A 5,324-nucleotide genomic window follows, 5' to 3' on the forward strand; every position below is an offset into this window, starting at 1 on the left:
ACCATATAATTATTGGGACATTTTCGTTTCTAAATATAAATGTATTTAAATTACGAAAGAATAACTGATATTCAATTTTAAGCTCTTAATTAGGTATATGCAAAATTAGTGATGTATAACCTCAGAATATATCATTCAGCATATAGAGGTGATCAAGGCATAAAGATGGTCAAGTAATAGATGTCTTGCTATGAAAACATGAAATCCAGATTCCATATGCGTAGCACATACATAAAAAGCTGGTTATACTAGCATGTTAATATATTCCCAGTACTTGAATTGGAAACAGGTATATATTACAGACTCAATAAGCACTCCTAATTTAGTGAGAAATGCTAGCATCGATCTCTGTTTTTACATGTGCCCAGAAAGTCAATAATAGCCTTATATACATGAACACGCAGACACATACACACACACACACACACACACACACACACACACACACACACACACACAGAGAGAGAGAGAGAGAGAGAGAGAGAGAGAGAGAGAGACAGACAGACAGACAGACAGACAGACAGACAGACAGACAGACAGGGACAGACAGAGATGGAGACAGAGAGATGGACATAGCGAAAAAGCATAAATATTTCTTCAGTTCTGAAAATTCTACTTTCATTTCATTTCCAGTATCCTTATCTCTCATATGTGCTTTATGTCCCAAATAATAAGAATGACCTTGACATAGAGTTATACTGTAATTTATTCTCACATATTTTTCTTCATGTTATAACACTAAAGTAACTTTAAAGAACAAATTACCAGTAGTGAAATTTTATGAATATGTAAATCACCGACCTGGAAAATCCTGAAGAAAGCAACATCGATGTGGACTCACCAGGTTGAGCCTCTTTTCATGATAAAACCTTTCTCCATCCTTAAATTTTTAACACTGCTATTAACATCTATACTTTGAGACAATATTTTTCTACCCTAGCCAGAATTCAGTATATAAACCAATCCCAAGGATGACAAGGTGAAATAATGAGTGTCTTCAAGATAATTTCAGTAATGACTAGAAAGCACATGGCCTACAGTTTGTCATGTTTATGACTGACAAAGAGAAAATGAGAATGTGGTTTCTAGAATTACTCTCAAGTAGAAAGAGAATGAACAACGAACATCAGTAAGAGTCTGAAGCTTGCACTCACTGAGGAAAATTTTAGTTACAAACTTACTTATTCAAATGTCTACTAAGTCAGATTGTTTCCAAATCAATTAATATTTTATAGTTACCCAAGGACACTTGGAAATTAGCAAGTCACTCAGAATTCTCCAAATGAGTTCATGAGTAAATCTTTGAGGCTATTTAAGGAAATAATAAAAAAAAGAAGTTCTATGAGATTTTTTTTTGAAGTTTGACAAGTAATTATTAGATTTGTAAGTGTGAGAAGGATGCTGGGCTGATGTGTAGCACAGCAGAGGCTTGCTCTCTGAGCAGCACCTTATTAAAGCTGAAACATGGCTCCTTAGAGGTGGAGGTGAGCATAGACTCACAAAGACAAATCAGTCTGACAACACATCCATGGACAAGATTCAGTAAAGAATAAGAACATAATGATGGATTAGTGCTTGGTTGAACAGCCTATCCTAAAGAAGTGATTGATGGGTAGATTTCCATATATATAGATGTTTTCTGGTAGATGCTTACCAACTTTAACCTTCACTCTATTCTTTTCAACACCCCATCAAACAGTTTGAGCAATCCCACAAAAGGCATAGTTATCTCATTGATTGTGACTAGTATGTAAGTGGTACAACAATCTTATTAAGTGGTCCATCCTTAGAGTATTCAGAGAACTCTTTAAAAATAGGTTGGCGAAATGGCAGAAATCAGAGACACAATGGAGAAACAACTGAATGTAAACTTAGCAGAAAGGAAGAGTGCATGGTTACAAGCAAAGATTAGCAAGTATGTTCAATTTTATCATGACTATAGGATACTGGGATTTGTGGATCATAATGTAAAGAAAGTCAAGAACTGAAAGAGGCAAAAAACCAGAGAGAAATTCCAAAAATTATTATTGAAACAGACTTTGTAACTAAGTTTGTTTCAGACAATATAGTTGGCCCACGGTAAGGAAATAGCTTGCCTGACCAATTATGGGTTATAGTTGTTGTGTGGTGATATATGGGCAGGAAGAAAAGTTATTGCAGGGAACTATTGGAAAGTGTGTCTATTTTCTAGCAGGTGAGGAGTAGAAACAGAACTTGATTCCACAAGCTATAGGTCCCATTTATGTTTACGTTCAAACATAAGCTACATTGCTATTTGGGTCATGAGTGATATCCGTGGGGGACCTTAGATGCACATTTGATTTCTGGGGGCTTTTCATGTGTTATTTTCAGCAGCAACACCAGGTCACACATAAAACATGAAATATGAAAGCAGGGTGTCTGAGTTCTACTCGAAAGGAAAATATATGCTCCATTTCATGACATGCAATGTTGGAAAAACATTTCCTGCTTCTACTATAAGAGATTTGAGAAAACAAAATTTTGATAGAGTTTTATTTTCAATAGACATTACTTTGTATTGAAAAATTTGGACTATTCAGAACCTAAAAGACAGCACATGGAATACCACAGTTGAAAGAGTGAGAAAAACAGAGGTCTGTCTCACCCTAATAAACAAGGATATAAAAGAAGATATTTAAAGACATATACTTATCATCAAACTGTTAAAACAACAGTAATTTCATGTTGAAGAAGTTAAGATTTAAATTATAGTACGAATCAAAAGAGGAATTTCTTACTGATAGATATAACTCAAATAGTACTAGCAATTTATCAAAATGCCTTGCATAAAGCAGTCATAAAGCAGTGAGTCTGTTGTGGGTAGACAGTAGACCAAACCACACCTTGACCAGCCCTATGTATTTCTTGTATTAGCTTCAACCCTATATTTATGCCATTATCTAGAAAACAGACTTGGGGAAGACACTGGATCTTTTATTTGCTTTTCTTCCCAAATGTGTCTGTATTTATTACTATTTCTTGGCTCTCTCATTGGTATAGTGGGGATGGCAAGTGATACTAAGTTGTAAGGGCTGGTGGAGCCTAAACTTAAACATAAAACTTGTGGTCTCACAGGAGGGATGTCCTAGATCTGCTTTCATGGTTGTACTAAAACAAACTAAGCAAAAGCAAGTTTATTGGAGAAAATATTTACTTGGATGGCAATTCGAGGTTATAGGTAATCATTTCAGAGAAGACACATCAGGAAATCAAGCAGCTATCATATCATATCCACAGTCACGAGAGAGTAAAATAAATGTACGCATGACACGTGTTTAATGGCTTAGTACTCAGCCATCTTTTGCCACTGTTATACCTACCCCGTGAAATGGTGTTGGTCACATGCAGGGTGGGTCTACCCATGCCAACTATCAAGACAATCTCTGAAGAAAGCATAACTTGTCAACTTGATTTAGACCCTACTTCAATCAAGTTTCCCTTTTGAGATGAGTCTAAGTTATGGCTATTGACTTTAGTGGAGGGTTTTCCCTGCCCTGCTTAGGGAGGAGAGCATTAAAGAAGGAAAGAGCAACCTCTGCAAAATCAGATTCAGTCATAGGTTTGGGAAAGCTTTAGAAAGTTTAGAAAGGTCTTGTTTATTGCCCGTGTATGCAAGGACAGCACACTCTCTTCCCAACTTGAAGGTAGGAGTATCTCATGACTGAGTAATATGGAACATCAGCCTCTGGTTATTTCCAACTATCCTGTTTCCATGACCCTCTTGCATAGTTGTATTGTTCTATGTCTCCATGGAATAAAAAGATGAGGTGATTTTCAGGATGGCTTGTGTTTGTCTTTTCATTAAGTTGACACATCCTCAGAACAAGGGGAAAAGAACATGAGAGGGGATGTGGTTAAAACCTTCCACCTATATCCTCTGCATGGAGTGTGTGCAACTGGATTTAATGTCAGAAAGGCAGAGACACTAGTGTATTATCACATCAGAAGTATTATTTTCCTTCCGTGGAGGAACTATCCCCTGACCTCTCTTCCACTGATATCCAGTTAGTCTTGTGCCTTACTCTGATCAAGGGGAATAAAAGTTTTCGTCAAGAATGAAATTTCTCAAGATCTTTGGCACCTCCTATAGGTGGAGACTGCTTCCTAGCTGTAGACAATATGAGTTTGGAGCACAACTGTACTAGTCCGGTACAGTGGCAGTATGAGTCATAAAGTGGTGTGTAAACCATTTCTCTGTACCCATACACTCATAGATTTCAGATATAAGATACACCATCTGAAGCTTGTGAGATGGCTCAGTAGATAAGAATTTCTGTTGCACACATATGAGTACATGTAAATACCTAACATGGCCATACATCTTTAATCTAAACACTGTGTGATGCAGAGGCCAAGATTATGGGCTTTTGGCCAAACAGCTTATTTGAAAAAATACCATGTTCTAGGTTCACTAAGCAATCTCTCTCAAGGTAGTTAATTAGAAAGTGATGGAGCAGGGTTTTAACTTTCTCTTTGTCCTCATTAACATGAAGTGACAGATGCAGATGCACAGGCACATGTTACATACATAAACACAAGCTCACACATACATACATATACACACTGTATTACTCTGAGCAAATTATGAAGATGAATGCTTTATCTAACTCAGAATTCAAAGAATAGAGTAACTGAAATAATGTTCTAGTGAACTAAAGCCAAGTTCTTAAGTAACATTATGTTACATTTTCTACTGTAAGAAAAATATATCCACTGAGGTATTTTTACATACAAATTAAATTAATATGAATCACTGCTTATGCAATTCTTTCCATTAAAACTACAATTCCTTGTAGGATTATAAATTTTGATTTTGTGTGTAGTGGGTATTGGTAAAATAACACTTGAGAATACTATGAAGCAAAAATTTATATGGAAATAGACACAGTAAATTACATAATAAACTGAAGGGAGTTAGGATATTCAAAAGGTCAAAGATAAGATGTGTAAAACCTGAGCTAAGAAGAAATGGCTGAGCATTATGGCGATGGATACTCTCTACTACTAGGGTACCTCACACCAGCGATTGGTGTGAATCAAGGAGTGGTTAGTCAGAGAGCCAAAGACTTAAATATTGAGCCCTTAATGCTTTCCATACTATACAGTCTCTGTTCTACTTCAGATGTGTAGAAAAGGAACTTCACTACAATTAATTCTAGCTTATTTCATTCTCATGGATTACCTTAGAGCTTCCAAATCATTACATATAATTTGGCACATCACCATAGGCTATCCAATTATGATAGATTAAATCCTAGCAGTCTCCATCAAAATTGGAAGGTTATAATTAAATTTCAAACAAG

Source organism: Rattus norvegicus, chromosome 14, assembly GCF_021556685.1.
Source record: "Rattus norvegicus strain SHRSP/BbbUtx chromosome 14, alternate assembly SHRSP_T2T, whole genome shotgun sequence".
In the NCBI taxonomy this organism is placed as follows: Eukaryota; Metazoa; Chordata; class Mammalia; order Rodentia; family Muridae; genus Rattus; species Rattus norvegicus.